Genomic DNA, 12783 nt, shown 5'->3' with positions numbered 1-12783 from the left:
TATACATGTTTTGGGACTTCAATATGTTGAATTTGAGGGAAAGGAAGGATCAAATTTGAGCTGCAAAAAAACCAGAGCATGTTCTGCTCAGGGCAGCGCCTGGTCTGCAGAAAAGAGCAGACCGAGCACAGCCTCATTTTTCCCCAACCCGAAGGTTGGAGATTGTGGGGCGCCCGGTCGGCGGTTTTTAACCGACCGAGCGCACCCCCGTTGAAAAAAAAAATTGTTTGATCTTATTCCTTCCTTGTTTAATTTATGTTGTTTAATTTCTAATTGCCCTAAGAATGAGAATAGCAACCCGAGTCCCCACATTTCTAATGGTTCTATTTCCCAATATTGTTTTGATTTGATACATATAGATGTTTGGGGACCTTTCTCATCAATAAGCATTGAAGGTTATAAATATTTCTTAACCATTGTGGATGATCATTCTCGCTATGCTTGGATATATTTACTCAAAACCAAATCTGATGTTCTTACTGTGTTCCCAAGTTTCTGTGAGATGATTCGAACACAATTTAATAAACGAATCAAATCAGTACGGTCTGATAATGCCCCTGAACTAAATTTCATAGAATTTTTCAAATCTTGTGGAATTTTACACTATCATTATTGTGTTGAACGACCTGAACAAAATTCAGTTGTTGAACGCAAGAACCAACATATTCTAAATGTGGCTAGAGCTCTTCTTTTTCATTCCAATCTTCCTGTGATCTATTGGAGTGATTGTGTTCGTACAACCGTTTATTTGATCAATAGGACACCCTTGCCAGTCCTCCTTCATAAAACTCCTTTTGAGTTTTTGTTTCATAGACATCCTTCGTACGCTCATTTGAAAATGTTTGGGTGTTTATGCTATAGTTCCACTCTTTTAACCCATCGCACAAAGTTTTCACCTCGAGCTATTAAGTGTGTTTTCTTGGGTTATCCACCAAATTATAAGGGTTAAAAATTGTTGGATCTTCACACTAACAATAGCTCGAGGTTGGGTGTTGGGTGTTTGGGTGTTTCTTGTTTTTCATGAAGTTATTTTTCCATTCAAAGATTCTGCTCCTGCATCAGATCCTTGTGGTCTTTCTTCTCATAGTGTGCTGCCAACACAAATGAGTATTTCTTCTCCTAAGTCTGATCTTCTACATAATGGTTCTGCTGAACTCTCTATCACCACTAGATCACAACACACTCTCACAAAGCCTGTTAATTTGCGTGATTATCATTGTTATACACTGACTTCTTCTTCTTCCAAATCTTCCACAGCTAACCCACTTTCTATGTTCTTAAGTTCAGATAAATTGTCTGATTCTTATAGAGCTTTTGTTCATAATGTGTCATCCATTTTTTAGCCTCATACTTATTCCTAGGCAGCTGCAATTCCTGAGTGGCACCAAGCCATGGAGGAGGAATTGCAAGCTTTGGAAAGTAATGGGACTTGGTCTATTGTTACTCTACCTCCTGGTAAATTTCCTGTTGGATGTCGGTGGGTTTATAAGGCAAAGTTTTTAGCTGATGGAACCTTACATCGTTATAAAAGCACGATTGGTTGCTAAGGTCTATACTCAACAAGAAGGGGTGAATTATCTTGAAACTTTTTCTCCGGTTGCAAAGTTGGTTACCGTTAAAGTCTTGTTAGCTTTGAGTGCTATTCACAATTGGATCTTGATCCAATTGGATGTGAACAATGCTTTTTTGCATGGTGATTTGAATGAGAAAGTATACATGTTGTTGCCACCAAGATATGGCAAAAATGGGGGAGTCTTTACCCCAATGCTGTTTGCAAATTGCATAAATCTTTGTATGGTCTTAAGCAAGCCTCACGTTAATGGTTCTCTAAGTTTTCTTATACTCTGCTCAATCTTGGTTTTGTTCAATCCCAAGATGACAATTCTCTGTTTACACGCACTCAATGCTAAGGCCGCAACTGATTTAACAGCCCTTTTATATAGTCATTTTGCTTTAAAAGACTTGGGATCTCTCAAATATTTTCTTGGTATTGAGGTTGCTCGTTCGTCTCAAGGTATTTCTATTTGCCAACGTCATTATGCCATTTCATTTTTGTCAGATGTTGGCTTTCTTGGCTGTAATCCTCGCACAACACCGTTGGATGCTAATCTGAAACTTAGCCAAGATGATGGTGATCTTCTTTCAGATTCTTTGGTATATCGTTGCTTAATTGGGCTTTTGTTATATCTTACGATTACTCGCCCCGATCTGTGTTATTCTGTGAATAAGCTTAGTCAATTTTTCTCTAAGCCTTGAACGACGCATTTAAAGGCTGCTTATTCTGTTCTTCAATACATTAAAGGGACATTGGGTCAAGGCCTTTCCTATAGCTCTGCTTCCCCTCTTACAGTAAGTTTCTTCTCAGATTCTGACTGGGCGGCATGTGTTGATACACGACGTTCCACTAGTGGTTTCTGTGTTTTTCTCGGAGCATCCATGATTTCTTGGCGTTCCAAGAAACAACATACTATATCTCGTTCCTCTACCGAGGCTGAATATCGGTCCATGGCCAATGGTACTTGTGAGGTGCTTTGGCTTTTGTCTCTTTTGCGTGACTTGGGTGTTCATCTTCGTAAGCCACCAGTTTTATATTGCGATAGTCAAGCTACTATCCACATTCTTCCAAATCTGTATACCATGAACGTACCAAACATATTGAACTTGATTGTTATCTTGTGCGGGAAAAACTACAAGCTGGTATTCTCAAGATTTTGCATGTTTCTTCCCGTGCTCAGCTTGCAGATTTATTCACCAAATCGTCGCTACCTGATCGTTTCCGTTCTCTTTTAGCCAAGATGGGCGTGCACAATATTCACTCCTCATCTTGAGGGGAGTATTTGAATATATACATATTTTGTATGCATAGGTGATGACGTGTATTAGGAGGTTAATATATAAGAGTTTTCCCCTCATATTTTCATTCTTTGTAACCGTTAAATTCTCAATACACAATTAATGAGATGAATATCTTTTCTTCCGTTTTTCAGTGCATATTCTCTGTTTGTAAAAAAATATAATCATGATTCCTATTTCATAACCATAGGTCATTTACGTTTCCTATGAGTTAGAGCAATCACAAGGACGATTTCACCAATGCGTAACAATCAACATAGATTTAGTGTACCAAAAATATTTGAAAGAAGGAATGCTCGGGATAGTCAACTAAACTATCCAATAATTGATTCTTGTTTTTGTTTTTGTTTTTTTAAAGAGAGAACTCGAAAAAAAATGGTATCAGAATCATGATATATATATCATGATTCTGATAGTTTCCCCAAGTATATAAATAATATTTCAACACAAGCAATTAATTGATATCTTTCATAGCCGAAGAAAGGCTAATCATGTGGCTCATCATATATAGCTCATTTTGCTTCTTATTTACCTTCTCTTTTTGTTTGTGTGACCGAAAATTTCTCTTCTTGGATAGAAAACATTGTAAATTGAATATATTTGAATAATAGAATTTACATGTTTTTTTTTTAAAAAAAAATTATATAAATAATATTTCAAATTTTGACACATAAATTAAAAGTTCGTCGGCAGCCGGCATATTTATGACTTTTGTTCGTATTTATGATTGTCATGAAAATATATATTACCTAACTTAAAAAATTCGCGACCGATGCAGGGTATGGTTGGAGTATATATATATATATATAAATATAATAACAATTTTGTCATGATACTCATCCATCGTTCTTACTCAAATTAAAATAAGGTTTATCGATTACCAATAGGATTGTCAATTCGGGCGGACCGAATTGATGACCGGTTAAGAATGCCTCAACCTAATCCAATTCAATTCAATCCAATCCAATCCGCTATAGGTTGTAGGTTGGATGAGCCAACCCCCAAAAATTAAAAATTAAAAAAATATAAAAAATTTTAAAGTCATACATAAATAATTATAAATATTATACATATTTAAAAACTCATTAAAATAAATAAATCATTATAAATAATATAAAATTTTAAAATTAATCAATTAAACATAAATTATCGTAAATCATATAAATCATTTATAACTTATAATCATTTATAAAACATTTCAAAAAATATAAATTGTTCAAAACTTATCAATCATATATAAAATATTTAAAATACTAATTATAATATAATTTTTAAAAATGAAAATAAAAAATTGGCGGACTAGCCCGCTCCTGACCCACCTTGGCCCGCGGCCCAAACAGGCCAGTTCGTTTCACCCGCCTCCTGACGAACTGACAAAAGCATGACCTAGTCCGCTCTTTTCTAATGATGGGACGGGTTGGCCTGATGGACCAAACCCCATGCAATTGACGGGTTTAGTTATCAACTATTATTCATGGGCTTCTTAAAAATGAGCTATTGAACCTATTTTTTTTATTTTCTCTTTTTTATGGTTTTAGTGCACCAAAAATTTTTGGGTCTAAGACACTTGCCTCATTTAATACATTACAGATCCGAGTCTGCAAATCACATGTTGGGTTAAGTGTGCAATGGTGAGAGTCATATACTAGGATGAGTAACCTCCAGATCGAGAAGCTTTAATGCATCAAGCTGCTGACATTGCATTATTTGATCTAGTTGGCTAAGTGAGCTGTAAAATAGGGACATCATATTTTAACGAGTAATACGCTCTCTATGGAGGACATGACTGTCGGTAAGAAAATGATAATTAAGACTGATCTCGAAGGGATATAAGATAACACCAGCAGTAAGACACGCCCCTCCTTGGACACATTATCTCAACAACCTGACTCATCTGCGTCGCCATAAGTATAAGGATAAAGATGGGTCTTGGCTAACAACTATAGTTTTTTGCCCAGTGGTAAAGTAAATCGCATTAGACAAGCCTTGCACGACAGTCGACAAACTCACCCAAAAAGATATTGGTAAGAGAATTAAACTTCTGATCACTAATCAATCGTTCATCTACTCAATCAACTCAGACAATTTAGCGAAACACTTGCTGGCAAGTAATTGATTTTATTTAGGATGACAATTTAATTTAATTTTGTTTATAATATGTGGAGAGGAATCGAGCTTGTATTTATTACTAATTAATGCACCAAAATTTTATTCAAAAAAAATATATTAATGCACCAAAATGTAGCAGTGTAATGATAATTGGTTGATTAAAGAGAGTTTTTTCCATATAAAAATAAAAACTAAGGTTATGTTTTTAAACGTGGGTTTTACTATTCCAAATATTATAAATTACCATTAAGAATTAACTGATTCACCCCGACATTCTAACACAATGAACATGAAGAGTATTTTTATTCCATCCATTTTGTTGTCAATCGCTTTCACTCAGTATAATCGGGTATGATTTTTTATTGATATAATTATATAATTAAATGTCATACAATCTTTATACCAAAATATCAATATATCGAAAATATTATTACACAAATACCTACTATATATAACCGAGTTTCGAATCCGAGACTTCCAAATCTTGAAACCGACAATAGTCGTCATGACGTCATCAGGGGTTTACGGTGCTTCAGGAAGAAAATTTTTTAACTTTGTTCCGTGCGAAGTATAAAAAGTTAAATTATTACACATTTTTATTTTATATGATATTTGACTCAAATTTTTATACATAATATATTAATTTATCGTCCATATATTAGATATTATTTATCATGATATTCACAAATCAAACGATGTACAATATAAATACTTGGACGTGTATATATATATATATTATTTTCTTTTTTTAGCATTCATTTGATATAAAAGTCTGATATATAGGCCCTATATAAAATACGTCAGACTTTTATATCAAATGAATGCTAAAAAAAAGAAAAGAAAAAAAAGAAGAGGTTCTATTTCTCGATAGCGTTCAGATTGAATCAACATAGAGGAAATAATATTGCATAAAGATAGGTACAAATTAAAAATTAAAAAAAAAAAAAAAAAGAACACACACATCTTTGGCTGATCTCGTGTCATTCTTGGAGGTTTGTAAACACAAAGGTTTGCACCATTTTTCATTCATTCCCAATATACTGCATTGGTTCGTGTCCTCGGCCACGTCCGCAAGAGACTTAAAACTAAAAAAAGACTTTATCATTTTAAAAAAATTATTTTAAGGGCAATTTGCTCAAAAATCCCCAAATGCAAACATGTTTTGCTTTGGGGTTCCTAGTCATAAAATGTGATACAAAATAATACAAGATGTGATACAAAATCATACAAGATGTGGTACAAATTAACAAAAATTATGGTACAAAAAAGTGGCTAGGGAGTGCAGAGCAAAACATGTTCGCATTGGGGATTTTTGAGCAATTTGCACATATTTTAATCCACAAAATGCAACTTCTAAAATATATACGTGCCAAATGTTAGTTGCCACCATTAGTTGGGCTATTGAGTCTGTCCAAATTTTTCTAAAAAATGTAGAACTCGGAATTAATTATCAGAATCGTGTGACGTTTTCGTATTTAAAAGGACAAGATGAGCATCCAAATAATTGAGGAATTTGATGGGCCTATTTTAATTTGAAATTGTGGTGTGACAATACTTTGTCGTTTTATGCTTCAAAGTCTAAAAACTTCATCCTATCAAAGCTGTTGCAGCTCGAAACTTTTGACTCCGTTTTACATGCATTTGATGGCTAATATATTAGCCAACCAACCAATATTTAATATATATATATATATATATATATATATATATATATATATAATTTGTTGGGTGTAAAAAATGGTCTCTGTTAAGAGATCGATTGTCATCTGAATTTTAGATAGTCGTACAATTTATAGAATAAAATTGCACTCTTATATCAATTATAAATTTTGGTAAAATCCTAAGCACTCAAATTATTTGGAACACACAAATATCATTTAAACATCTATTTATGTTACCCTCACTTCATTTAGAATCATTTTAGATATCTTTTTTTTTTTTTTTTTTTACGTGGGAACCCGTAGCCGCTACCTTTCGGTGCACTCTGGGTAAACCCCCGGACTAACGCAATAGCCTGCAAACTACGCCAGTCAGGTAAACCAGACTAGGCAAGCTCTGTGTGACAGGCTAGTACAAGAAGGTGTTGGCAGAGAGAATCGAACTCCTGACCTATGGCCAAGAGTTCACCTACTCCACCAACTTGGATACCCAATTGGGAGCCATTTTAGATATCTCTTGACCCGTAGTGAGATGGTCTCATATGAGACCTACTATTTACATTATGGAAATAATAAATTTGAAATATTTGTATGAAATGATTATTTTTAACTTAAATTGTTGTAAAACTCGAGTGAAATGGTTAGATTGAAAAAGATGTTGATTGTTATTATCGGCATTACTAGCTGCTTTAATGTGTCAAATTTGTTCGTAAATTTATTTCCCAGAGCTACCGTCTCCAATAAGAGGGCGCGCGGCATTGCGTGCAATCGCAATATTAATTTTACATATATATAGTTAATATTTTTGTAAAGTTAAGTACTGTATATTTGAATAACATGTCGTTTATTCTTTCAGTTAAACAGAAATTTTTTTGAGTATATGGTTTCGTTTGTATATGTATTTAAAAAATATTTTTAGTATTTTATAAATGAAAAAAACTTAAAGTATATGTTTGGACAATTTTCTGTAAAATGTTTTTAAAAAATATTTTTAAAAAAATGTTCTCTAAGTATAGTTTTTAAAGAACAATTCAGAAATGTTTTATATATTTAAAATGAAAGGCAAAGATGAACAACATTATTTTTATGATGTTAAAATATTTTTATAAAATAGTTGTCCAAAAACATATCCATTCTTAAAACAACTTTTAACATATTTTATAATTTTTTTAAATATTTTTTAAATTCGTTTTATAAGTACATATCTAAACAAAACCTAAATTTTCAATCAAATTTCTTCGATCGTATGTGTTTTAGTTCTTTCAAAAGTGGAGGACTTTTTTATTCGATGATTTTTTTTACGTTTATTACTAAATTTTATGATGTTTGATTTATTTATTTTGTGTTTTATCGTTTTAAATTTTGTTTTCTTAAAACAATTATTCACACACACACGCACACACACATACATATATATATCTATATAAACAAAATATGAGTTCTGTATGACATATCAATTTTTTGAGATGAATATTTTATCTGATCTGACTCATAAAAAAAAATTAATTCTCATTGCAGATATTAATCGATTTGACTCATCTCACGAATATAAAATCTTGAAATCATATCACAAAGACACATTGAAAGGAATATTTTATTCCTTAAAATCATCCTAATTGAAAAAGATTTTATCTAATATCTTTTGCCTTTCTTGAAAATGAAGTAATTTTATATAAGTTATTTATTTTCTTGAATAACTTGATTTGAGATATGATTAAGTTTATCATAATATTTATTATCTTATCTCTAATGATTTAATTCCTTTACTATGTAGATTTGACTTGATCAAAAAGGAACAAGATCTAGAATCCTATGTCTACAAGGAAATAACTACAAGAAAGGATTCTAGACTATATATTGAAGGAAGGAGACCGATAAAATGTGACAACGATATAGCTTCAAAATACGTACGTTGAGAAAGAATTGAAGATCTTCTGAAGTTGGTATCGGTCGTGGTTGCTTGAAGCCGTGAAGAACACTCGAAGATTGTTGATCGAAAAAGTGTGCTACTCACGTGTTTTAGCTTCAAGATTTTTCTCCTTATCTTGTTTTACTATTCTATCTTGCATTGTATTTTTAGGAGAACTTTTTACTCTTTATTTTCTCACTTTTTTTGAGAAATTGATTTTTACAATAATCACTACTTTTAGGGTTTGTAAAACTCTTTGAAAGTTTACTAGTGAAGTTTTGCCTTGAGGCGCTGCAAGAGTATTTTATACTCTTGCTTAAATCATTTGAGTCTGTTTATTGGTTGCTTGCTTATTTTATTTACGCTTTAATTATTTTTTTCTGCAAATTACTCAAGGTGTTATAGCAGGTGTTGTCAACACCTTGTGACAACATCTCAAACAGTTTATGTGCAACCTTAATTCCCTTACAAGTGGCATCAGAGCCATATTCTTGATATACTAAGAACTAATTTTGGTTTGTTTATTTTATTACAGGGAATAAGATGGACTCATCGTTTGTTATGAACTCGTTCTTGAAACCTCCGGTTCTTGATGACACGAATTACGCACTATGGAAGAATATGATGCGATATACTATTAAGGCTATGGATGTTCGTGCTTGGCAAAGTATTCTGACTGGTTGGACTCCTCCAAAAATGCTAGATGAAGATGGAGACTATATCATCATGCAAGAAGAAACTTGGACTGCCGAGGAAATACAAAGTTCAAGCTACAATGCTAAAGCACTCAATGCAATTTTTGCAATTATGGATATGAGGATGTATGGAATCATAGCTGACTGCACTATTGCTAAGGATGCATGAGATGCTCTTCAAGAACACTGTGAAGGAACTGATAGCATGAGAAGAACAAGATTGAGACTGTTAAACGCAAGATTTTTGAGAATATCAGGATGGATGAGAATGAAACTATTGTTGATTATGATAAAAAACTTAGGGAGATAGCTACAAAGGCGCATGCTCTTGGAAGACCTATTGCTAGTGAAACTATGGTGAACAAGGTGCTTCGATCCTTGCCTAAAAGATTCAATGGGAAGATTTGGGCGCTTGAAGAAATAAAAGACACTTCAAAGATGAAGATAACTGAACTGATTAGCATCCTTCAAGTTTTTGAGATGAACAATTCAGAACAAGAGAAAGATAAAGGAAAATCAATAGCCCTTAAAGCCTCGAAACCCTCATACGACGAGTATGTTAAATTTCATCAAGAAGTTCATCAATCTGACTTGGAAGATGATTCAATCTCTCTCATGACTAGGAAATTCAATGATTATCTGAAGAAGATGAAAGAGTCAAGAAAGACGGATCAAAAACTCAAGGCCCCAATGTTCTCTAACAAGCCTTTAAGGATTACTGGACCAAAACAATCACCAAGGAAACCTGTTGATACTCCTAAGCCTCGACTGATGTTGTAAGGGAAGAAGAAGTTTGTGTCAAAGAAGTTGGACACTATTCAATGTCATGCTTGTCAAGGCTTTGGACACTATGCAAATGAGTGTGCCAACACACTTAGGAAAGGGATGAACACGCCTTTGAGTGATGAAGAGTCCGAAGAAGAAGAACAGGAAGATGAAGAAATCCATACTGTCTTATCTGCTCTACTGGAGAGCAAGAAAAAGTTTCAAGTCAATCCTTTAGGTGTTGTCGCAGGTGTTGCCACACCTGGCCGCAACATCTCCCAAAGGTCAGTTTGTTTGAATTCTTCCATTACTGATAATATGTGTGATAATGATCTAGGTGAAGAAACAATGTCCATGGAAGAAGCTCGGATGATGTTTGAAGAGTTACATACTGATTGGGTTGAAAGGAATAAGATGAGTACTATTCTTTCAAAGGAAAATTCTGATCTAAAGGTTGATGTGTCAAGACTGGAAGTCATGCTGAGTAAGAAAGACATGGAATTAAGCCAAGTGAAGAAAGAACACGGAAAAACAAATGCTACTTTGGCCAAGTTTAATTCAAGCACTTCCAAGCTTGATTCGTTACTCATGATAGAAAGAGATGGTACGGCTGGTTTAGGTTTTGAAAATAGCATATTTGAGGTTGGTGAAAGTTTGAAAGGCCCTGTATTTGTCAAGAAAAGTAGCAGTACTGAAAGCTCATATAAAAAGGCCTCACCAATTGTCCCTCCAAAACCAAAACCACAGCCTATTGCTCCTTCAAAGTCTAGAAGGAAACATAAGTACATTTGTCACTACTGTCAGAGACCTGGTCATATCAAACCATACTGTTTTAAGCTGCAGAAAGACTACAGATATAGATCTACATCGAAGGTGTTTCCTAAGGTGTTGTCAACACCTTCCCACAACATCTCCAGAAGCAGATCTTATGTAAGGAAGGTTTGGGTACCAAAAGCTGATATTCAATGTCATATGATTTATACTGCTTAGAGAACTAATGTTTCAGGTGCATGGTATTTTGATAGCGGTAGCTCACGTCACATGACAGGTTCCAAGAATTTTCTCACTGATTATGTTGAACAGAAAAATGGAAAAGTAACCTATGGTGGAGGTTCTAAGGGAAACATTGTTGGAAAAAGAACTCTGAATGTTGCTGGTTTGCCTAAGCTTCGCAATGTGCTTCATGTTGAAGGATTAACCGCAAATCTAATAAGCATAAACCAAATTTGTGATGATAATTTGCATGTGCAATTTGATAAAAAATTATGAATTTTTTATGATTCAAATCTGTGTGTTATGATAGGTACTAGGTCATCCGACAACTGCTATCAACATGGAGAAGAGATGGCTTGTAGACAAACAAAAGTTAATGAGTTTGATCTATGACATCAAAAATTGGGTCATGCAAATTTCAAGACATTAAAGAACTTAAGTAAGTTAGATGCTATAAGAGGTATGCCTAAATTAAAATCTGGTATTCCATTTGTTTGTGAATCATGTCAGAAAGGGAATCAGACTAGGGTGTCACACGAGGTGTTGCTAACATCTGTGACAACACGATGCCTTGAGCTTTTACATATGGACTTGATGGGTCCAATGAATGTTGAAAGCTTTGGAGGTAAGAAATATTCTTTTGTTTGTGTGGATGATTTCTCACGATATACTTGGGTAAATTTTCTGAGAGAAAAATCGGACACATTTGATGCCTCCAAGAAACTGCTCACTAAGATTACAAATCTACATAATCTGAAGGTAATCCGTATTCGCACTGATCATGGTAAGGAATTCAAAAACTCTTCTTTTGCTAGTTTGTATGATAAGAAAGATATTTCTCATGAATTTTCTGCTCCTAAAACTCCACAACAAAATGGAATTGCTGAAAGGAAAAATAGGACTTTGCAAGAAATGGCAAGAGTGATGTTGAGTTCGAAAAATATTTCAAAACGTTTTTGGGCTGAAACATTGAATACTGCATGTCATATTTCAAATAGAGTTTATTTGAGGAATGGTACTACTATGACATCCTATAAAATTCTCATGGAAAAGAGGCCAGACCTTAAATATTTTCATGTTTTTGGATGTGTATGTCACGTTTTGAATGATAGGGATCATCTTGCTAAATTTGATGCAAAAAGTGATAAGTGTATGTTCTTGGGATATTCATCAAATAGCAAAGCCTATAGGATGTATAACTTAAGAACAAGGACTATTTTTGAGTAAATTAATGTTGTTTTTGATGACTTTGCAGATCTAAAGAAGAAAACAACTGAGGATGAAGTTAATGATCTGCTGGATAATTCTGGAAATTTAGATGCTGTCAAAGGAGTGTTGCCAACACCCTCGACAACACCTCCTACAGAAAATCCAGAATCAAAAGTTGAAAAGCTCACTGATGAGAATACTGATGAAAACAGTGAGGTAAACGAAGCTGGAAAGAATGTTCCAAGCAGAATTCAGAAGAATCATCCTACCTCACAGGTCATTGGAGATGTGCATGGAGACTTGCAAACTCGAAGGAAAGAGAAAGTGGACTATCGAAAGATGGCAGGTTTGTTGTGCATGAGTTCTACGTATTCTCAAGTAAGATTCTCTTGTTTCGTGTCAAACATTGAACCCAAAAAGGTTGAAGAGGCTTTAAAATATGAATTTTGGGTCAATGTTATGCATGAAGAGTTAGAACAATTTGTTAGGAATGATGTTTGGTACTTAGTATCGTGTCCTGCTCATGGTAATGTCATATGAACTAAGTGGATTTTCAAGAATAAAACTGATGAGTCGGGAAACATCATTAGAA

This window comes from Henckelia pumila, chromosome 4 (assembly GCF_033568475.1).
Source record: "Henckelia pumila isolate YLH828 chromosome 4, ASM3356847v2, whole genome shotgun sequence".
Lineage (NCBI taxonomy): Eukaryota > Viridiplantae > Streptophyta > Magnoliopsida > Lamiales > Gesneriaceae > Henckelia > Henckelia pumila.
Note: the sequence above shows the minus strand (reverse complement) of the source record.